General features: G+C 40.9%; 1 protein-coding gene across 9 annotated transcripts in view; it reads right to left on the minus strand.

Annotated features, from left to right (window-relative positions):
- Window positions 1-25193, minus strand: part of PLCL1 (phospholipase C like 1 (inactive)) — a 192964-nt gene that overhangs the window by 43439 nt on the left and 124332 nt on the right. The gene's annotated exons all lie outside the window — the stretch shown is intronic.

Raw genomic sequence — 25193 nt, forward strand, 5'->3', positions numbered from 1 at the left:
TTTGAACCACAAAGCATTGTAGGAAAACGGACAACCAGACAAGAAATATATTCTAACTCCTCTTGAGAAAATACTCAGCCAGACATGTGACTGTCTTTTCAGTATCAACTAACTATTTGTTGCTAGATGTAAAGCCAGTTGCCTGCCATTTTAGTGCAGCAACTAAATTTAAATCTTTCTCCACATATGATCAATTCAAAACATTTCTCAATAATTATAAATTGTAAATAATTCTTTTTTTCTCTGCGTGATTTCCATCTCCTCTACTCCATTAGTATATAAACAGCTACCAAATATATTTTTAAAACAACATTCAAGGCTGTAATTAATCGTGACAGACTTGTTAAAATTGCTTTTCCTTCTATTTCCCTAACCAGCAGTACTTCCCCAATTCTCTGCCTTCTGCTGTTGAAGGGACTTCAGCTGCCTGGATTTTGAGTAGAAAAGGAGTCACAAGGCAAGGAAGTGCTGATGCTGGGTACAGGCACAACAGCCCTGCTGCCTCAGGCCCAGCCATGAGATGTGCACCAGGAACCAGCTTCCTAACAGCCCCTGGGGACCTGCTTTGACACACCAAAACCCCTGACTGCCAAACCCTCTGCAGACTGGACTACCCTTCCCTTCTCCAGGAGCTGGTTTTCCTCAGCTCCAGTTTATGTGCTGTGTCACTCAACCTTCCCCAAGTTATACTCCTCTGCAAACCCAAAATAAACTCCTGCTCCAGTAGTGCCCTCCATCCACCCATCTCTGTCCTCTGCTGCTCTGTGCTGTCTGTGCCAAGCAGGACCCTGTGTAGCTCTTAAAGCCATCAAGGACATCAGTCTTGATGTTCACAAGACTATCTCCACTCTTTGCATGTTTGTATAGATACTTTTAGCAAATCAATCAATGTGAATGTTTCTACAAAGCTGATACTGTCATACACTCACTTCATTCAATAATATCCAATATATTTCCAAGCCCCCCAGCCCCACCTCCTCAGACTGGATTTAAAGGTATGTGATCTGCTGGGAATAAAATATAAACCTCTCAAGTTCTTACACTAAAAATTTTACATTAAACTAATACAGAGACTTCTAGGGACTAGAAAAATTATTTAGTACTTATTATGAGAATGGGTCTTAAAAAAAGAACGAAGCCAACAAAGTGAGTGCCTCAGGTCAGCTACTTTTTTAATTACAGTTTTCTGCTAAAATATTCTGTTTATGCATTAACATACTGTGTTTTAATACATGGTTTTGGCCATGAAAATCCTCAGGTAATAGATGCTAATGAATACAAATAAATGTAGCTGACAGGTTCTAGAAGAGCCTCTTCTTTTTTATTCCTTCATGATTACAGGAGTAATATTTAGATTTAAGATCGATGATTAATTTGGATTATTTTTCTCATATGGGGAGATGTATTAATGGCCTTGGAATCTGCAGTGCCTCATTCCTTGACAGAGGTTCCTCAGGGCCAGACTCAAAAATCTCATCAGAGCAGCCTGATTTAGCTACAGGTCTGATATTTTGTCTTAACTAGGGATGTGTGAATTGTTACGTAACTATTTTTTTTTGCAGGAAATAAAAGCCATTTATTTTTAGTTCCAAGATACCTATGCCTTTTGATCAAAATAAGTCAGGGAATTAATCAGCTATTAAGGTGGGAAAAAACTAACTGGCCTCATAGAAAAATGACAAAAGTTGCCTTTAAACATTCAGTCTTAACCTCTCAGGGATTTTGGAGAGAATTAGATTATCCTCTCTGTCCTCTTTTCCTGCCTTTATTTTTGATGGATACTTCTGGTTTTGTACTTAGTGGTATGTAAGGAACATCAGAATTGTACAGCAGCAGTTCTTCATCTCAGAGTAGGACTCCCCTATATCTCTCAATCAAATTAACAGACTTCAAGCCTAATCCACAGACTAATTGCCTAAAATTAACAAGATTTAGGTATTATTGACACTGATAGGATTATTTTAACCAGTGCTAACAATCTCCTCTATCTACTGTATAATACACACAAACCCTGCAAAACTGGAACTGCTACCTGAGCTTATTACTGCGTCAACTATTCCCCTCTTGGTCTCTACAGACTAGGAGCTCCTGAAGAGATATTCACTCTTTCAAACTGAGAGCCGTTAATTTAGATACAGTGTGACAGTTTTCATTCACAATTATCAAGAAGTCAATTAATTCCAGTCTTGCAAGAAACTCAAAAGGTGTTTCTGTAAGCTCAAGTGCTGGCTGTATTCTCAGCCTGAAAACCCAGGCACTTGCCTTTGTTCTACCATATTGACAATGCTTGAACAATCATCTCCAGATCCTGACACCGTGCTTTAGCCAGACCACACACTTCCAGATCCAAGGGATCACCCCGGGGAGCAGAGGAGTGTTTTCTTCAAGAAGTGCCCTCCCAACACTGAGTCCCACTTCCAACAGTGGAGAAGACGATTTAGATACCCTGTGTCTCCCCACTGATCTTATGCTGAGCTTGGTCCAGCTGAGACTCCAGACTCAAGTTTCTAATTTTAGTGTAGCTATTGTTTTCCGTAAGTCTCTACCTTAATCCAGTTTCAACACAATGCTCTTCTAGGACAAGACATTCAGCTAAGAATGTGCTGCAGTGTCTCCAGTGGCTAAACGTGCTGCTCTGCTTTACCTTTCACTGGACACTAAGAACAGGAACAAGTACAGTGACCTGGCAAATTAAAAGCTGCCATCATCTTCCATGAATAAATAGGAAATCTGCTTTCTTGTGCTACCCTCCAAAAACATTTACACTGCAAATTATCAAAAAAACTCTCCTCACAGTTCACCCACAAAAAAGCACTTGTTCCCCTTCATTAACCAAAGCAATCGGAAAGCACAATGAGATGTGCCCCTGAATCTTGGAGGTGAAAAGTCCATCAAAATTGATTTTGCCACACAGTAACTGACTTAGGACTGCCCTTTACCCTCATTCAGTTTTACTGACAGAACTGGATTTATTGTCACAGTGAAAGATGGAAAGTTTGCCAAAAAAAAGAAATTTACATCAGTGTGAAAACAAGGAACTAACTTGTAGATTTTCCACCACAAGACCTTTTGTACCAGAGATAACCTAGCTCTACATAAAACACTGTTACTGGAAACAAACACAAGTTTGCTTACAGTGTGCATGTACAAAAAGAAACCCCCCAGTTATGAGTGAAACCTTGTGTTTCCAAGGCAAGACACTTCTTTCAAAGTGACTCAAACTATGGTTTCCTTCAGTTCTTTGCTCATCCCCCATAAGGTGATCAAACAGGATGACTCCATCTCCTTCCTGCTCCTGAGTCTGCCTAATGTCCATTATGTAAAGCACCTAAGGACCTCACCACAAGACCACATCAACATGCTCTCGTATTTCAGAATATACACAGCTGCTCTGAAATCAGTTAATACCAAGGAGACGTATCTCTGTGCTGGCCTGACTGCATCCTAACATTTTCTAAATGTTTCTAAAGGAGGGATTCAGAGCTCCAGTCTAAGCACGCTCCCAAAATAGGAGAAGCTCTCCTGTTGAACACATCATCCTCGTCAGAGGGACTGGATGTGTAAACAGTGGGATCAGTAAGCCATCAGCAGTTGTGGGAAAACTCCACCCCATCCACCCTGACCTTTGACTGCTCAAACTTCTGCTGTTTAAATCAAAGAGCTAACAGAAATAAATAAGCAGAATTAAAAAACCATGAATAAACATGCTCTCCACCTCATCCCAGCCTCTTTGTCAAAACTATAGGACATAAATTGCTGATCTGAAGTTAGGAAACAGGGTAGTAGTAAGAGCTGGATAGAAACCCTGCAACAAAGGTCAAGTTCATGAATTATAAATTATTATTTGTCTGAAATCAAGATACCTGAAAGGCATCTAAAGCACTGATGGTGTTCCAGGATTCTACTAAGGAGGATAAGAAAGGCAAAAGTTATCACCTACCTAAAGACATCAAAAACCCCTAAAGAGCCACAGGGCTTCCATGAAAGGATATGAAATTTAGTAATGATGCTGAGAGATAAGCTAGTTAAGTGTGATTAAGAGCCATTTCCCCAAAAAACAATTCACATTGTCACCAGTGAAATCACCGTTGCTAAAATGGAAGCTTTATTCAAGATCTTTGACATTTCCCATGAACCCAGCACTAAGAAATCAATAACAGACAGCTTAGTCTGTTGTTAGGTTGTGATAAACAGTGCATCCTAAAAGCTATCTGCTCTGGAAACTCCAGATGATCCAGTTAATTGGACAACTGATCACCTAATTTTTTTTTCCCCCCAAGAGAAACTAATTAGCTCTACAGGATAATTTTTTTTTAATACTTCCAGATATTTCAGTTAAACACAGAATCACAAGTCCCTGAAAATCTTATAGCTTTACAGTACTTGTGGTGGGAAAATGTACCTTTAAACAGTAAATAAAGAAGTCAGTGAGTCACTAATGGCACTCAAAGCACTGTATAGCAGGTTGACAAATGACAGTGTAATTTTTCTAAAACAAAGTAAGCCAGAACAGGGAATATTTATATAAATCATCTGAGAGAATACAGGAAGTCAAAGCTTGTGCCAGGGCTGCAACTGGATCTCATACATGTGTGAGGCTTAATCTGTTTGATCAGAGATGTAACTGAAAGCCTGAACCCACAGTACCAACACGTGATACTACAGGTAGCAATAATCACTGGAAACCAGTATTCATTGTTAGCACACTGAGCTTTCTTCTGTAAATCTCAGCCATGGTCTGGCCATCCTCAGAGAGCATCCCAGGACTGCCCATTTTGCAAATTTTATCGATTTTCCTCTCAGCCTCTGCTATCACAACAAATTAATGAGCTAAACTGCCTCTAATCTTTCTTGGCAAGGTCTGTAAGATCTAAATATTGCATATCCACTGTGACAAATCACAGGACAAGAAAGAAAAGGTTGCCTACTCAAAGTTCATCCAGGCTGAGAACTCATGGCACAAAGCAGCTACCTCTGCACAGGGGCTGAACAATCAAACCACCTAATCCCGGGTGCAGCAGCCACAGGGATGCTGCCAGTCACATTTGAGTCAACCACACAGCTCAACAGATTGCAAGAGCAGATGTTAATGCTGTGGGATCAACCTCAGTAGCCTCTTCAAGGAAAAAGTCCTACTAATTCAGGCATTTGTGCACATGTGGAATAAAGATTGGATCCAAAATTTAACACACACTCTTAAAAGCTGAGGTACACACGTAATGGAACAAACAGAAAATTTCAGGCAGACCAAAAATACAACATGGACAGATACATGAGAAACAGCTTCAGAACACAGTGTCCAATTTCCCAAATATCAATATAGTCAGGCCAGCATGTGTATGAATCCAGCTGGTTGTCACCAACCAGCAGTTTAACTCGAGCACAAGCTCCGCGCGGATGCCGGAGCACCATCGTCATTCATGGGAGAGCAAAGACTCCCACATGGGGGAAAGAGAAGTGTCACGGGGAACAGTCATGTCTGCATTTACAGGGGGCTTTCCTCAACTCCCCAGGACCACCCAGATGCCGGGTATGAGTAGTGGACTGTCACCAGGGCCTATAATAATAACTTCACAGTAAGCTTCTCATCAAGTCACACTGCAAAATGGGTACTGTGAGGGCAAGAAAACCGAGTCAAGATAATCACTTCACTATTCTGGGATGCTGAATAGTCCCCACTGGAGAAGTTCAACAAGAGGCAAAACTATAATGGCTTGTCTCCTTTCTTGTTTTGCTCCATTACTAAAAATCACTTTCAAGTACTGCAGTGTAAGGCTGGAGAGAAATAGAGAGGAATGTCTGGAGCAGATCTTTCAGAAAAACACCTGAACCAAAATAATTTGATATTCAAGGAATGCTTTGTTGTGTATTTGCTTTTTTTCCTTTTTTTTTTTTTTAATCATTAGCATTACCAAATTTATTCAATTTTACCTTGAAGAAAATTTACCTCTGCAGTTTAAATGAAAAATTAGAGCAAAAGGAAAAATGAGCAGCGCATAAAGACTCCATCTGAAAATGCTTTTTGGAAATTAAAACCACACAAAGCAAGAAGGGTTTATTTTCTGGTGTGATATGACACTGAAGTTACTACTTCTCCCTTTTTTTTATAATTGAGGCCATGAAGCCAAAGTCAAGAAGCTTCCAAGAGCACAAGAACATGAATGCCTGTAATGAGGCTCCCACTTCACAGCTCCTTCCACCATCGTTACTGCAGTTTCATTCAACTGGTTTCCACAAGGATTGTCCTTAAATATAGGTGTGAATACCTATCCCTCTACTTATAAAGCAACACCTACAGTGAGAAATAAATTCCTTCATGACACTTCAATACATAAGCACAATGTCTCCACATAGCCTATGGAAGACCCCACTTGATGCAGAAGATTTTTTCATGGGTACTCTTCATTCTCCCCGTAGGAAAAAACTCCTTCACGTATGACAGCCTAAGTGCCAGATCTACTTCCAGCTGGGAGGAGGCTTTTAGTTTGTAAGGGGCTGACACAGCCCACTGGATGTAATATCTCCAACCACTGCCACTCCCAAACGCTTTATCACTTCCAAGTACTTGAGTTGCTAACAGGCTCTAATGCTTATGAGTCTGCAAGGGCACCTTGGACGTGAATTCAATTTATCCCCTTGCTCTAAGGGAATATAAAGCTGAGAAAGACAGAAAGACACTTTCTGTCTTCAAGCAGAAGCAGCAGCAGCAAGCCCTGGGACAAGGAGATCTTGGTTGCAGCATTCCCAGAAAAGCTCCACTGTCCAACCCCTCCTTCCTTTACAGAATTTCCTTTGATTGCATCTGAGGCAAAAATTAAGAGAATAAGAGAATTCCAGTAGTAACTCAGGAGGAAAAGCCAAATGGATTTAGAAAGACCTGGTTAAGGAAAAACATGTCCCACTGGTACTCTCCTTCATTACACCTCTAAATGCTGGATTGGCAGCATATCTGTGAGTCAGTATTTTTCACTCTCAAAATAATGGAAAAGCTGAAACAAGACTTGATCAAGAATTAAAAAAAATTATTAGCATTAACAATTTCCACCATTACAGAAAACAGAGCTTGTCAGACTAACCTCATACCTCTGCATTTACGATATTAAAAGTTTGGTTGATACACATAATAAAGTCACTGTAATATACTTAGACTCTGTAATATATTATGGTTTCTGAAATGCATTTGATTTGGTACTGAATGACATTTTGATTAAGAAGATATAACAATAAAAATAAACTCAGAAGACATTAAATGGATCAAACACAAGATAAATGATAACTCTCAAATGCAACAGTAAATGTGAAACACTTATCATGTAGATATGCGTCAAATGGGATTCTGTGGGGACCCATTCTTAGCCCAGTGCTATTCAACATTTTTAGAGTAACCTGGAAGAAAACATAAAATCAATATAGATGGAGCCTGGAGATGACACAAAGCCAAGTTTGAACAGTGATGAATAACAAAGAATACGAGATGATAAAAAGTGAAAAGACTGCTTGACAAGCAATATATAAAAAAATAAGTATGTTCCAATAAGGAACAGAATATGAGGTCATACATCTAAAAACACAAGGGGCAGGCCCTATTTACAGGACTCTGATGCAGGAGACAAAAACTTGGAGAGAAAAAGCCAACTTCATCATCACAGATGATCAGCACAGAAAATAACAAAAAGATCACATACAAAATAGTATACTGGGTTGTATAGGCATAGCACCTACTCAGGATAAAAAGGTTCTTATATCTTCATATTTGTCCATCATGTGATGCTCTCAGTTTAGAAATTACCTTGAAAACTGGAAGGTTCAGAAGAGGCACAAGAATCAGGAAGATTTTAGAAAACACACTCAAGTAAGAGATTACAGATTCTTTTAGTTTAATACACACATTGTCTGTATTAATAAAAATGAATTATTAAATTAAGAATAACAGAAATGTGCATTAATATAAGGAATAACTAAAAAAAAGACATTTCTCATGCCCTAATAAAGGCATATCTGGGCACTTTTATTCAGAATGCAATGGTTTCAGTTGAGTAGTTTAATTAAATAGTGAATCAATGTATTTTAAAAAGTCCTTCAAATTACACCTCCTTATGGATCCCCTAGAGACTCAAAATGTGGAACTGACGTCACAGATTTTAGATCACAGAATATTCTGAGTTGGAAGGGACCCACAGGGATCATCAAGTCCAAATGAATTATTAAGATGGTTATATAAAGATCAGTACTGTCAGGTGACACATCCTTTCAATACCTGGAAATCGACACATTCAAAATAAAGCTAAGACTTTAAAAAAAAAAAAAAAAGGCAAAAAAAAAGCAAAACTGACAATGGTCACAATGTCCCAAGGATGGCAGGAGAGTCTCCAGCACTAAAAAGACATTCACCAGCACCTGATTCCTTCAAAAGAATGTCCCATGAGATCAAGCGTGGTTTCATTTAAGCCTCATATAATGGAGAGCAGGCCAGGTTTCAGTGGTATCTTTTGGCCTCATTATTTAGGTGTTGGCTCAAAAATTCACTACTGTATTTTTCGAAAGAAAGCCCTTGAATGTGACTGTACCTTCTGGTCTGGCATCATGGCACTGGAGATTACCAGGCACTGGGGGCCCAAAATAGGATGACCAATTTAATTTCATTCTGAATCTTGCAACAATCCTCCAGGAATAAAATGTGTAATCCAATAAGCCACACAAGCTTCAATAGGCTAATCACATTATTTTAAGCCCTTTTTAATCAACTTAAATTATTCTTCATTAATCCCATTTATGCCGATTCAGATCAACCCCAATCCTTAAATTTAGCAATGAAGTTAAAAAAAAATCAATAAAATAAGGTAATGAAACTGGTTTAATGGGAATTTTTTTTAAATTCCAATTGTTATTCATAATTTAATTATTAAATACGTTGAGATAAAATACATAAAGCCAAATATAAAGTATATGGGCAAGACAGAGCACAATTTTACCTGCCTATAATGCACTTGAGGGTGAAATTTTGCCTCTAGCGTGCTATGAGAAGGCCCCATCTTTCTGCGAGAGAGAAAAACAACTTTCAGCATACCCACAAATGCATCAGATCCTCTGAGAAAACTGTTTATCAATTCAGGAAAGCGCCCTTGAGGTGTAGGAGTTTGTACAGCTGGCGTGCAGGCTCTCCGTGGGGGTACAGGCACCACCTCCACAGGAACCCACGAGACAGATCCTTGTGGCAGCCCCGGTGCTCCCCAGCTCACCACCTCCCTGCACACATGGCATGCCTGTCCCATTTGTGCTTTACTAGCCCTTCTCACCAAGCTTCATGCCAAAACAAGGGTTAGGGAAGACTCCCTGCTCGCTCCTCTCTACAGAGTGTACATGGGGGCACTGAGACGTGTCTGTACGTACACACAGTTCCTGAAGTATTTTACTCCCACCTACAGTTTTTCAGCAACTACGAGCACAATGCATCCCAGCTCCCTTACAAGCAAAATACAGATTTCCCCATTAATATCAAGGAAAAAAGTTTTCAAGAGACAGCTGTGGTAGCCTCATTAAATCACATCATGTGACTCTCCTATGTAGGTGAATTCCAAATTTTTACCAATACAGATGCTGAATGTTTGCATTACTCATCAAAATAAGGAGTAAATTATGCAGGTTACAAGCATTTTGAAAAGATGCAAACTGCAGCATCATAAACACATGATTTATTTAAAGAATAACTGATTTGCTATGCTGATGTGCTAAAACTTTTAATCACATTTCTTCAAAAGTATCCACCCTCAAGGGCACAGCTCTCCTACTTCCCAGAGCCCAAGTCTTAGGGAGAGAAAAATCATTTACTTGTTTTGGTTTGGGGTTTTTTTCAAGAAATAAAGAAATGCAACTATAATACAGTTTTATTCAGTTTGTATATATATTTGCTAAATAAGTATAAGTCCTTTTCCTTAGAAGTAAATTAGCTGCATGCCTGAATATTACAATCCCTCGGGTTTTGCACAGCACATGCATTTTTACCAACCTGGTGTAATTGCTTCCATCCAGTTATACTTAAACATTATGAATTAGTGGCTATAGGGATATTAGAAAATATCTGAAATCTAACCACGATATAATTATACTGTAACTGCATCTTAGTACTTATGTATGTGAAGAAGATAACACCTCAAATAGCCAATAGTTTTATACACTTTCAACATCTAGAAGACATTCAGCAAGAAGAAAAATGTTGGATTTGCAACCAGAAAAGTGGGAACCTCCTGGCTTCTAGTTCTGCTCACAACCCCAGGAAGACCCCTTAGGAAACACTGTGTGCTCTGGAGTTCCTTCAGAAAAAAAGGCAATTTCTGTCAGGGTCTCCATCCTTCCCCTCACCTGGGGGTGACAGGCATGGTGGAAAAAGGGGGATGTAGCAGCAGGGACAGGAGTGGCTGGGCCAGTGGTTTGGGAAGATTCTTGTTTTAAGAAGTTCAAGTTTTGTATTTCCCTTCTTGAGGACAGAAAGCCACAGACCCCACTGCTAAACCACAAGCTTCCCTTATCTTGCACAGTTATCATTAACACCACCACCACTCTCCCCAGAGCAATTCGAGAGGGACCTAAAAGGCATCCATTAAATACTGGCCATGTTTAATTTTGCAAGTGTGAACAAGTGGCAGCAGGAGAGTGGCATTAGTGAGCACTAGGAACCACTTCTCCATGCACAACAATCAGGTCAGAACCCACAGTCCATTCAGTTGGCTCTCTAAAAGAGATTATGATTTGCAACAACTGTATGATTGAGCTGTTGCTCATTTAAGCTTTAACCTTACAAACACTTACCCACACATTTAGTCCCCATGGCCACACTGTTCATTTGTTAATATCCTATTTAGACTAAAATAGGTGTGACTGTGCATTCCTTCATTCAGCATCTCCTGAAGTCCTTCGAGTCCTCTGGCTTTTCAAGACTTTTAAAGCTAATCCCTCCCACCAGGGAAACACAGATTCTAAATTCAACGGTGTGGTTTTTACAGAAGCAGATACAGTAAAAAGATAAATTTTAAAGAAAACTCCCTCTTTTCTTTTTTCTTCTTTTTTTTTTTTCAGTTCCTTTAGGTAGATGTATGAGCAACAAATGCTCCCCAACACATTGCTGAAAGGTAAATAAAGGGTAAAAGAATACAGTTCTATTCAGCTGTAGGACTTGGCTAACTCTTGGAAAAAGAGACCAAAGGTGAGCAAGAAAGAACCCTGGGCAGGAGCCAGCAGCAGTGGGTGCCCTGGGTCCAGGGGAGCACACTCATTCTCAGGTTGAACTGCTCCAAATCCAGCATACTTAGGAGAAACCAACTTTTCAGCTCCATTTTTACAGATGACACTATTTTTTTCTAGCTGGCGGCCTCAGGAAAATCATATTGTTGTAAATATGCCATTTAAGATTAATTTTTTCACGTATCTGACTTTAAATGGAAGACTAAAAAGGACAATAATTTAAAAGTTATACAGTGTTCGGAAAATTATAGAAATCATTTGCTCTGCTTGTCAGCTTTCCATTTCAAAGCTCTTAATGAAATTTCTGGTCTTAAACCTAAAGCAAAGCTTTATGCAACCAAGGGCCAACATATTTTATATCTGTTTAATTATAATAATGAAGACTTTGGTAATGCATTTAAAAGAACTACAGTCTAATCAGGGCTGTATCCAGAGAACCGTTTTGTTGTACCCAGGAGAATTTGTCTGCATAATTAAGTCTTCTCTCCCAGACACAGAACATAGCGACTCTTTCATCTAACTACCTTATGTAATTGCACACCAGCTCTACTTACTGCATACAGCACACATGGTTTCCAGTGCAGTTTCTAACACTGTCATCATGCTTCCTAAAGCAAAGATACAGAAAACATAGAAAACAGTCTACAAAACGTCCTTGTGTATGGTAACTGGGATGCACATGCTTCTGTCTTGTAGTTCAGCAACAGGGGCAGCAGTAAAATATGAATGCCCTACTGCTCATATTGATCCAAATCAGATTTAATTCTCTTCATTTGGACAAAGCAATTGTTCTTTACTTACCTTAATGTCATGAAAGCAGAATCTAGCCCACAGGAGCAATGTATGATGTTCATAGAAATCCCATTCTTAATTATATCATATTTTCTGGGTATATTACTTTAAGGTATATTTGGAACCAGGAGAACTGTACAAAACACTGTAGTAGTACTATATATTTTCCAGGTAGATTAACAAAAATTAAATCTTTTAGAACTACCATAGACACTACAGTCCATAGCTCATTAATTTTAGTGGGTTTTGTCTCAGTTGTGTTCTGATTTTGAATCAATATCAAAGCTTATGGAATATATTTTCCTCCTTATGCCTATGCCTGAAAAAAAAATTTCTTCCCATACAGTGTTCTCATCTGGAATCATCACTAATTGAGAGAAGAAACGGAATCAACTCTTTGTATGCAGTAAAGTGACAAACATTTTTTTAAACTATGTACTTTGGAAAATAATACTTTTCTAATTCATTTTCCAAAGACAAATTATCTGTCAGTGACTTCTTCAGCTACCAGGTAAACTGAGGCCCATCAGATACTCTGTAATTGCTGAATATTCTCTATTCATGAAAGCACACTGTTGTAGCTCAGCAAACTGAAATGGCATTACTGCCCTCATGAAAAATGAATGCTGCACCCTGCAACCATTTGCTGGTACTTTAAAAATCAAATACTGATTTAAGAGCTCCAGGTGGAGTGTGGTCATTCATCAAGCACTGTGCACCACCACATTGACACAGAGAAGTTTTGGTTGTAAGGCTGACATAACCCAACCTCAAAGTAGTTCCCTCCTAAACTCTCACAGAAAACTATTTTCTCTATCAATAAGAACATGCCTGAGAATAAACACACATGCAACATTAGAAAACATGTATGAAACTATGAAAAGCACACCATCCAGAAATTAGCCAAAGTACTAAATTACAAGGGACAAATTTTAAAGGAGTCTGAATACATCCTTTGATTTCAGAGTCAACATGGCTATCAAGAGTGAGAGAAGTGATGTAACCAAACCTGTGAAGACCTGAAGGGTAGAACATTTTTAGAGTATTAACTGAGATGGGCTGTTACCTTCCACAGTTTATAGCTTACTTTTGGTGACACGCTCATTCTGGATACCTTAATGCTAAACTTGGAGCTTCCTCTTTCTCTGCTGCCTGAAAACACAAGGCTTGAAATCAAATTCTGAAATCCAAGTAGGCAAACATACAAAACTGGGTATGGAGCGAGTTTTCCTTGCATCCCATTTCTGAAAAGCTCAAGTACAGATGTCACATATTATTGTATACAGAGTCAGAGGTACTTACATATCAACCACTAAAGCAACAGATCTGACTCCAGAGTAACACTGACACAAGAAGTTCAGTGTTACCATTACTTACTCTGCTTCACACGAAGCACAGACCTGATGATACACCCCCAGCTCTTGATGAGTCAATGAAGTGTTTAAACACAGATCTGCTGTATTCAGTGAAACTTAAAAAATACTTTAGCCCTTTGCTGATCTCAGGGACTCACCCACAGTCACGCAGGAAACAGAGGGCAGAGCAGCTGTGAATGGCGCTGACTCGCTGTAATACTGAGCCACAAAACCACCCCTCCGTTTTCAGAGACTGCTCTAGCTCTGTATCAAACTTACATGTTTTGTGAATCACATCTTCATGGTAGGAATGTAGCAGCATGCAGTAACAATAAGTCAAACAGTTGTCTTGATAAAATGTTCCTTTGCATGTGTAAAAAAGACACCACACACCATTCCTGAGTGTTTTTTATAACAAGATTGCTTGGGTTATCTTCAGGAAAAAAAAAAAGACTATATACCTGAAAGATAACCCTTTTCATTTCTGACCACAAACACAATGGGAGGGCAGGCAGGAGACATGGACTTGAAACCTCTTAACCTAAACCATATCCCTTTCACCACGAGTTTCCCAACAATTAAGAAAGATATAATAAACAGCCCAGTTTGGGTAATACCAAATGTTGGTTTCTTACTTAAAAGTTTCAGTGTAGTTGTTTTTCCTTCTTGTATTTGAGTGCTTTTATTCATGTAATATGAGAAAATATACACAGAAGTGCCCCATTACCTCTGCCATTTTCTTTTTATACACTTACAGGTGACGACATGAAAACATGTTTATTTCAGCAGAGCCTTGTGCAGAGCTGGTACCATGCAAAACCAAAACCAGGTTCACAAGTAGCCCATATGCACAGCCTCTCCAAAAAATTTACATGTTGCCCATAGTTTAATCAGAATTTGCAGAGACAGAAAATGCGTCTTCAGTTTACCAGATGCAGGTGTTTATTCCACAGGGAAGAATGAGACTAAAAGGCCTGGAAAATATTTTTGTCTTTTCCTATTTAAGCCTGTGCAAAGAGATAGACAATGTTTTGCAAATAGATGTATTTTAAATACACATCCTGGACATGTTTATACTCCATTTGCGACTAACACAGGGAATTGAGAATAAAGCTGTGCTAAGTCCTGTGGCTTGAGACAGGACACATGGGTATAAGCACACAGCTGTGTGAGCACACGTCAGGCACTGACACACACCTAAGACAGAGCTGTGAAGGGATTTCACCACCTCTTTTCCAAATGCAAACTGTAAAAATTTTAAAAAAATCTTGGTAGATTCTGAGCCATTTCAAGAGCAAGCATTTTCTCCAAACAAATATCTCCTTGAAACCCAGAGACCAAGCATGTCTTGCAGGGATGATTATACAGCATCCAGAAGGGGAAAGAGAAGCAGAACAAGAGAAGAACTCCATCAGAGAGAAACTGGGAAAACCAGCACAAAACTTCTCTCTATATAATTACATTGGTAGAATAATGGCAGGATTATATAAAAGGAGCAACCAGAGCAAACATTGCTACTGCCTGGATTAATCAGACATAGCTGTTCCTGAAACTGTTACATAAATTGACATGAGTTCAGTTTGCATGTATAATATCAATTCCATCTCATTTTTCATATCAAATTATGTCAGATTTTAATTAAAATCTTTTAACTGAAAATTAAAATGTCAGTGGTGATGCACAGATGCTGCTGAACAGATTTACCTTCTCCCTAATTCTAACAAAACAAAAAAAGGAGGAAATACCTAAGAGCAAGAGTTTCAAGTGATTCTCCACTCAGCCTGCAGCAAGGAGTGGCCACTGAATTAAGTCCCAGGGGCTCACTTTCTTTCTGAACTTACCTCTTGCTGCCAGTTACATGCCTGTAGGATCAAGGACTACCTTGAACTCAATGAGTCAAATAGCAGGGCAATGTAAAAGCAAATAGCTCCTAAATGCAGTACAACAGTAATAATACATTAATCAGGAAACTCCAAACAGCTTTTTCACTCATCAGGCAAAAGATGGCCCCTTGGCAAAACTGAAGCCTTGAACTCCACCACCACCCCATGCAGACACATGCATGTCCATTCTCATCTGCCTCAGCTTCCCCCAGAATTTGGGTGAGACTCAAACACAGTGGCTGAACACCACCTTCCACCTCTCCAAAAATATTCACCAGCAATTTTCTTTCCAGAGCCACTGCTCTACTGAAGCCTAACTCCACTTCTTCCAACTGCTAATTGCTTCAAACAAGCTAACGTGGTTTGACACACCAGCACTCATTTACCAACAGCTCCCAAGGGGCGCTCCCCAAGGTCCCTTTTGGACCTCCTCCTAACATCGAACTCACAACTATTTAATCAGACTGTTCAATCTACATCCAAGGTCCACAGAATCTCTGGCATGAAGTGAGACCTGCAGCTCTTTTCTCCAAAGTTACTGATGTTTCCAGAGGTTCTTCTGTTTAGTTCAAAGGAGTTGGAGTTATAAACTCTGTCTGCCTCAAACTAGCCAGCAGCTTCAGCCTGAATTTCTAAGTGCACACATGTTTGGGCCCAGCACCATACACAACCAGGCTCTATTGATACTGCTGGCCATTTTCTGAAACCTTCTCTGATTCTACAAATAAAGCCCATTCTCTGACTTACCTTCATTTTCTAGGTACAAAAAAAAATAAAGGAGTCAATAAAGTGTTGCATATTGGAATGTACTCTTACAGTGAATGGGGAGCCCTTAGGCAGAGTGGGAACATAAACAAAAATTAAGGCATGAGTCATACAGTGCAAGTCAGAGGGGAAAAAAAGGAAATAGAATAGTGAAAATAGCGATTTTCACAAAGAGGGTGAAAACATTACAGACACAAGTCGTAAACAGGGGCCCATGAAGAAGTGGCTCCCAGGCACAGGCAGCAAACTTCAGAAGTGGAGAACCTAAAGAGCTTTTGACACCTTGCTCAGTTCAGCTTTCCATCCTCATTAAAAAAGCACCTGAAAAAGGACTCCTTCATTCTCCTGGGAGCACATTTACTTCTCAACAAATGTTACTGAGACTTGCACTGTTGACGTCAATAAAAGGAGGGTAGTTTAATCCCTAGAGCTAGCTTTGGCTTGCTGATTTGATGAGGATCTGCTGCTGGAGCTGCTAATGGTTTGAGTCTAATTTTGTGGTAATCCGTGTTCTCAGTGACTATATTTATTCCCTGTTCCTTGCTGCTGAGGTATCTAACATCACTGTACCTGTCAGGTGCTGGGAAACGAAAATTGTTTCTCTGCAGTATTAAAAAGGTTGAAAAAGGAAAATGGACATTACTAATGGGCAGTGTCAGCGCTGCTGCTCATAGAGATTATGGCAGTTCCAGAGAGCTGAATTACATTACATATTTGCACTGAATAGGAAATTCTCTTCTCCTTAGCTGAGTCTTGCTCTTAAAACAGATCAGCCAGCAAAAAAAGAAAGAATAGAGGTCAGAATGGAAGAAAAGCCAGCCTGATCTTTTCAGCTATCTGCAGAGCACAGGCACTCCCCCACCAACCCCTCCAGCCCTGTGCTGTGGTGTGCGCCACGCAGCTGTGCACAGCAAAGACTGGGGATGCAGAAGGTAATCAGCAGTTCTCATCTTTAAGACTAAAGGTCAAACTGAACCAACCCCTCCAGTGGTGGCAGAGGCGTGTGGTTCCAGCAAACCCCCAGAGGCAGAGACACATCAGGACAGCCAGACAGCACAGTGACACTCAACATGCCACTGCTTCACCAGCAGTGGCTCTGCCCTAACTTGTCAACAAACCCAAGCATTTTGTGCACGACTCCCAGGGTCGGTTCTCCTACTGCTCGTCCTTTGCAGGCCCAAGGTGGGTTGGCCGGCTGCGTAAGCCCAGCAGCCAGCACGGAGGCAGCAGGCATAGCCTGGCTGGTCTGCACTGAACGGCGAATGCCTGAGACATGCAAGACACGTGGTGATTCACAGCACCCATTTCTGTTGCCAGAACTGTTTAATAAACCCCTAGTAGACTTGAGGCTTGAAATTTCACAGGGATGTTTAGACTGAGAGCTTATACAGTGACAAACTTCTGGCTTTGAAAAAGACTGTTAAAAACCTATCTTTGGTCGTTTACACATCCTCTCCTCTAGTGCGAGACCTGCCATCTGCCTGCTGCGATTTGCCAGTGACGCTGCCGCATCACCAGCCGCCGCACTGCTGCCGCCGCGCCGCTACCACACTGACAAAAACCTTCCTTGGTGCTTTTACCCACATGCTGCTTTTAGACTGTTGCCTGAGAAGGTGTACAAGGCTTAGCCTTAGAGGCAGAGGGCATTTATATCCCAAGCACTGCCACACAAGTAGGCTTTTCCTCCCAGGGAGTGGTGAAGAGTAGCGACATCTCAGAAGTCCAAGCGGGGAATCCCAGGGAGCTGACGCTCCTCTGCGGGCACTGCAGAGAGGCTTCCTGTCACCTGCCCCTTCTTCAGCACTGCATCCACCCCTGCATATCCTCCACCCTGCTTTTTGGACACCAAGCAAGCCCCCCAAGAGCTAATAAAAATGTCAGCCCTCCCACAGACCCCCTCATTTGACCTTCGACACAGTCAAATTCTCCCTCCGTGCATCAGTTTATCACCTGCAACATCAAAATCACTCACATGATTTCCATTCCTGCCTCACCCCACAGATGCTGACCTGTGGAAGCAGCACATGGAACAGCAGTGGCTATGTGCTCAAACAGGAGACTCATGCCATTTATTTGGCATACAGCAAATTCATGTCCCCTGATCCTTCCTTACCTGCCTGAACCCAAATAGATACAGACTGTTTAAAAAAGAGGTAATTTGAATAAATAGCAGTCCTAACACATTCCAGGAGCATTCCTGAAAACCAATCATTTGGATGAATTTTATTCAAAAGCCTCTAAACAAACACCAAGCTCTGCTGTAGCACTGCTGCTTTCCCTTTGCCTTAGTAATTCAGTTCCCACTGTGGGGGACTATTTATCTCATTCCCCTTGCAACGCAAAAACCATTTCTCCAGTCAAACCTCTACATTATAAATGGTTATTTTTTTCCTTTGTCATAAGCCTGCTGATAGTCTATTTCATACAGAGGAAAGGCACACAGCTGAATGATGAAGGTGGCAGCAGAGAAGCAATTGTGCTCACACAAAGGACCTCTCCCAGGATTTTATACTGTTTGTGAAGTTTGACTCCAGTGCCATGCTGGCTGTACATGACTGTGATTACACTGACTAGGTTATTCTGATTTACGGGAGGGAGAGAGATGGAGAGACAGGAAATTGGCCCAGCAATGATGTACTAATGTACAGCTCCTTTCCAGAAGCTCAATGCCTGTAAATACAAAAATGTTAAAACCATGTTTTTGATAAGCATGACAAATCACGTAAAGTCATTACAATTTTATTAGAGGAAACATTTTCAAATGCATTGATTAAATTAGGAATAATGACTTGGACCTAAAGTTATAAACCTCTAATTTCATCAGCACTAATGACCTCCTGAATAGAAGGGAGGAAGTCAGCATCCTCATGGCTGAGACAAAGAGTGCACAGCACATGACACCAGCCCTTTGTGAGCCACCCTGCAATGGATAAAACTGGGTGAGAAGACCAAGACTGTGGAGAGTCAAATTAGAGTCCACATGTTAAATAGCTTCAGCTACCTGAGATTTTAAACCCTGTTTAAAATTAATTAATTCTTGAGCTCCAAGGAACATTGAGACACTTATTGTAATCAAAAAGTAGCCTATATAAAAGCAGGGTTATTCTGTGCATGTTCACAATGAAGCCTATGGAAAAATAAATGTGTTCAATCTGTAATCATCTTCCCAATGCAAATGGCTTCTGACATACATTTTCCAAAGTATAAGTTGCATGCAAACATACCACACACCAGACTGCTAACTCCAAAGGACATGCAGCAAGGAGCCTGTCACCAGGTGGCATTCACCTTCCCACTCTCCTGTAGCACTACCACTCTTCTCTCACAGAAAGTCTCACTCCTCCCTAACACTGACACTGATTTCCCTCCTCAGTTCTGCTGAGAGGAAGAAGGCAAGGAAAGGTGTAGACCTTCACTGCACATAGAGACTAAGGATCTATCCAATTGCCTTTTACCTCCCTGATGCTGATTGAACAAAGTCAGCCCATCCCTGAGTGGGCCTAACATGTAACCTGTACTTCGAGGTGCCATTGTCAAGATTAGAGAGACCTGAGCTTGATAAAGAGCAAGGAAATGAGCAAAGATGACAGTGCATCTTCTTAAATGTTCCCCTGGGTCCTAGAGATGGACAGGACTTGTTCTCATCCCTGACATGACTGAGACAATCTCAGGATCACATGAAACCTAAATTCGCCTCCAAATGCCTGCACTCACTCAGCAGACCAAGAGGAAAGTAAAGCATGGATCTCATATCCTGCTTCCCAGACTGTGAGGATTGGTGTGACTGCTGCAAAACCCAAAAAGATTCTTTATACTTCCTCCTGGTGGAAACAGTCAACTAAAACTGAACTGTTCATTCACTAGTGCAGACCTTAATTGGAGCCTTCTATACTGAATCCTCCTTTTATCCTCCCATAACAGGAGGGAGTTATAAAGGATGTTTTATCCATTTTCTTTTTTTCTCCTCCCGTGTTTAGCCCTTTCCCTTTTGCTCTATGACAACTGGAAGCAAGAAGGAAGAGTGAAATTAATGTCTGCTATGTCTGTCAAAATACAAGGAACTGGGAGAAAGAAAACTGTTCTCCCCTAAACTCAACAATTATCATTATCTGGCATGTCTTCTGAAACCAGCAAATATAAGAAACTGGTGTTGAAACAAAAATTGTCTTTACAAAGGTTGTACCTTGAACTTTAATATCAAAGAATAAAATAGAAAATCATGCAACATTGTGGAAAAATAGCAGAACTATCTGAGTGCTTTCCCTCACCTTCTCTCATTAATGCAGTCTTTAGATTTATATATTTCTCTTTCTTGTAAGGACTACAATGCGTGATTAATTAATTCATTCACTAAACTTCATCATCGTTGTTTAATCTGTCAGATAAATGGGAAACAAATACTGATAATATATGGCTGTGCTTTAACACTGTTTCTGCCTGTCTCACCATGAGACATCCAAAAAACAAGCCTCACCTCAAACAAGGAACAATTTAGCTTAATCTCCCTTGGAGACCCAAAACTCATTCAACACCCTGCCCACCTCCCCTGCCCCATCAGAGTACCTTGTATGGTGAAAAACTGAATTTCAGAGATTTGGATCTGAACATCTGGGACACATGAGAAGCTCGGACCTTGCTGGCTACAGACACTTTCCTGCATGGTAGAAGCTAGAAAGATGCTCTTCTGTGCACCCTTGGACTTTCCAGGGACACAATTCAGAAATAATCTCATTCGTGCATCCAGGAACAGGAGAGAATGATGCACCTTGCACATTGTACATAAATTCAGTCTAAAATCCACACAATTAGTTATTAGAAGTAGATCACTACTAAAAGATTCTTACTTTTTTCCTTAAACTGAAATTCCATAGTCAAGGTATGAGATTAGTTGCTCTTTTTATTTTTCCTTTTCTTTGGTACAGGAATAAATTTTCTATTATTAGTCTGTTTCTGTCACTAAATTCGTAGTGTGTGCAAACACTGATGGGTGGTTTTTTGCTCTATCAAACTCTGTTCTGTTCTAACAACTGAGAACTACATCTTTTACTGCATTACACAAAGGAAATATTTAGAACAAACAGAAAGGGAACGCTGGCTACCCACATACATTAAATATCTGACAGTAAATTGAAAACAATACATGTGGTAGTGCAGCTGCACAACATTATGATAATTGAATCTGTTCCCTCTCTCTCGAGCCACTGAGTTTCAGCCTTTTTTCAGTGTTCTTGAGTTATCTTTTTTTTATAGACTTCATTTCCAAACTCTTTCCATCTTTATTTTTTCCCTTGAACTCACCTCTGAGAGACTTAATGAGGACAGAAAATTGATCAGCGAGTACATTTTATGCCTTATTTGAAAGCACATAATGTTTCTCACAAGTTCTCTTTGCAGGAAGATGTGTCTGCAAGTACTTCTCTTCTATAAATATATTAAGAAAGATGAAAGAGAGAGAGACACAGCAGTCCAGGACTTGGACATGGGCTTGTACCATTCAGCTTCCACAGGAAGATTCACTCCCAGTGTACAGGCACAGGGCTGAGCCAACCACTGTAGTGTAACACCCTTGTAGTAACCACTGCTGGAAACCACGGCCGGTCTGTCACCCCTCTGGGGATCACAGCTGGAACAGTGTTGTCTCACAGGCAACTTCTAACTGCAGTGAGTGCTCACGTGATAAATGGAGTCATGGCCATCATCAGGTCGCCTCCAGAAAGGTCTTTGCTCAACTCCTTTGGAACTTTCCTGATAATTGTTCTCTTGGGTAGTTATGTGTGGCAATAAGGAAAACCCACCTACCAGAGCAACTCCCAAATCAGCCGTGCCATGGACATCGAACAGGTCAAGCTGATGTCGAACAGGTTGCACGCAGATCCTGTATTTATGTTACTGAGATCTCAAGGGATTTTGGGGTGGGTGCTGTACAGGGAGAGAGTATTCTATTCTTAATGAGCACTTTGGCTCCTACAAAAATTAACAGTAACAAGCTAACTACTAAATCTTCACTGATTTCAGTCTATGCAGAAAGGGGAGGGGAAATGGTGTGGCAGAAATCGTATACTCCAGATTGCAGCCCAGGTCATGAATCTCCAGTGCCCCAAGTAACTCACCTGTGCTGAAACTGAGCTCCCTTCAAGAAGTGTGAGGCTCAATCCTGCTCTGTGTTTCATTCTTATTAGATTTAAAAAAATATTTTTATTAAATTGAAAACAAAGCCAAAAACATATAATGGTTAGTGTTCAAAGCCAAATTTTCATCTGTTTACGGACCATTATTTACATATGGGGTTTTTGTCTCCCAGAGCTATCCAATTCAAAATTAATTTATAGCCCTGTCTTCAGAAAAATAACAAACCACAGTATGAGAAGACCTCAGCATGGGAGATATAATCAACCTTCAGCAGAACACACTGGGGTGCAAGTGAGCTAACAAACAACTACAGGGGTGGTAGGAAACAAAATCAGCTAGTTACCCTTAAAAATACCAGAACAGTATGGCAAACATTTTCTTCTCTATTGCTGACTGCTATAATTAGTGGTTAGTAAATACTTGTGTGATGGCAGCAACCAGATGTCAGAATGGGATGTTGTACAGCACTGATAGGTATTGTATGAACAAAACTAGGCAGCAGTTGGCCTAAAGTGTTGACTGTTACTATTGCTTGCATTATTCTAATTTCTGGGGGGGGGGGGGGGGAAAAATCTTACTCGGAAGGAAATTTTAAAAAGCACTCAAAATGTACCTTGGCTCATCAGTTATGCTATTAACACAGAATAAGTGTGTTAATAATAATTAAAAATAAATCCTATGTTAATAATAAAGAAAAATTACTCAGAGCAGTAACAGTAAATTACATAGTTTGAGATAAAGTCTAATAATAGCAGTAGTTTTCTTGTTCATATTGCTGCATGTGCTGTTTTTGAATGGGGTGATGGGTTTAAGACAGTTCCCATGTTATCCAACAGTAACTTTCAAACTGAACTGGAAATTGGTTTGTGAAAAATACAAGTATATTTAATTGCAAAATGGACTCAAGATATGCATCAAATCAACTCATCCTATAAGACTCCATTCATCTGTAATTCTCACCAGCAACAAAAATAGAAAGTGGGTAGGAAGCTGTTTCAAGTGCTGTTCCGTTAAGCTTCCCACTGAGGTACTCTAAATAAAAAGTTCAAGGTTTCTGCAGAAAGAGTAACAAATCCATCAGGACTTCGTGAAGGGTGTGTGTCCTCGGTTTTCCCACAAACTCCTCTCCATCCTCAGAGCTGTGGCTGTGGGAGCGTGGTGGCTGAGACCCTCTCACCGCAGACAGCTCATCTGAGTAGGAGTGTGTTTAACGGGACCGTTCGCAGCAGTCTCCCTACACACTGCTCATGCTAAACTCAACACTCACACCAGATTGTCAAGATCTCCTTTGAAACTGTAAATTTTTATATTCGTAAGATACGAAAAACAGAGGTTTAAACCATTAACCTGGCTAAGATCATTAACATGCAACTGATTTTCCACTTAAATATTTTCATGCAGCTGTTACATCACAGACTAAAACTCAGACCCTTGAGCAAGCACAGTGTGCCCGCCGTCAGTCCCTCACTCACTCAAGTGGACAGAAAGTCTGCCCCCAGCTACACACAGAGGTCAAACAGCACAGCTTAGGCACACACTATTAATAAGTGGTTATAGCCAAGGTCAACAGGGTGAATATTTTAAGAAAGGAGAAGCCTCTTCCCCTGCCCATAGGAGACAAGAGAAGGAGTAGGAAGTCTATTGAGGCTAAGGAAGGGAAGGACCTCACTAGCTGGTCATGCTGCAGCAGGAACACCCCTGCCAGGATGATGGCAAGTCCCAGCCCAAGGGCTGCGGTTCAACAGTGATGAGGGGGGATTACAGGAGGACATAAGGAGGTGAAAGGTAAACAAGGATGTACCGTTTCCCCTCATCCAGGATTAAACACAGGCCATGTGCAAAGCAGAGTTTCACCAGGCTCATCGCCAGAGTGCAGCGAGGGGAAGGCAGCACTCGGCCCACACAGGACTGCACCTTCAGGAAACGTGGGCATCGCTCCCACCCATCTGCTGTGGAGTGCACAGGGCCCTCCAAGACCAGAAGGGGAAGCAGGAGCCCAGCCCTGCCACAGTGCAGCACTTGGGTAACAGCTGCTGCCGGGCTTCCCAGGGGCTGCATCCAGCTGCACGCACCAAGACACCCTGCTCTTGGTTCTGCTCACAGGGAGATCTGCCAAGGGGAAGTCAGCTGGCAAAAGCCAGTAAAACCTTCAGCTCAAGCTAGCAGAGATCCTGCTGTGACCCTGCCAGCTCTGATGGTGGGTCAGATAAAGGGCTCTGCACTCCAGGTATCTCATAAAAAGAGATTAAAGCATCACAGTCAATGAGACAGTTTCTTTCTATTTGCCCACTCAGGCAGAACGATTTCCCCTCCAGATTAATTTCTGCCTTCCTCCACTCAGTGGAGGCCCCAGGGTGTGCAGCAGGTGGGAGGCATAGGAAAGGCACACCAGAACAGAGAGGGGCACAGCCAGGGAGGAGGCCTGTGTCCCTCCTCCACATTCATCCTCCCAGCAGTGGACCATTCCTACAGGATGACCGTGCTTCCTGCAATGGCAGGGACACAGACCCATAGGCCGCAATGCAAATGTAAGTAAGTCATTACAAATATAATGGAAAAAGCATTTAGTTGTCACAGAACTAAACAATTATTTTCATGGCTTTCAGAAAGTCCATCCAGACTGACTGTGGAGGTTCGTCAGACTGGGAAGTATTCTCTGCTCCTTGCAAATGTAGCTTTGACTGATGAGGGAACACAACACAAGAATTAGTGATGTGCCTTGTCAAACTTTGTCAATAATGCAACAAAGAAGCCAGAAGATGCAGCTGAGGTGTGAGAACAACAGATGGAAATTCTGCCAAGATAATGCTGCTTTCCTCCAAGGACAGCCATGACCTATCCAAGCTCCGGGGATGGTCATCTATCATGTCAGCATTCCCATCTTTCCACAAAAGGGTAAAGCTAGCTCCCCAAGGCTCAATACCTGTTAAACCCCTCCATCAGAAGGAATAAAAGAGAAAAAAGCAGTGATACAGCAACACTATATATCAGCCATGCAGTTACTGATTGTACATGAAGTCCATATTGGCTG

The sequence above is a fragment of the Manacus candei genome, unplaced genomic scaffold (genome assembly GCF_025592945.1).
Source record: "Manacus candei isolate 608988 ecotype Guabito, Panama unplaced genomic scaffold, ASM2559294v1 h1tg000023l, whole genome shotgun sequence".
NCBI lineage: Eukaryota > Metazoa > Chordata > Aves > Passeriformes > Pipridae > Manacus > Manacus candei.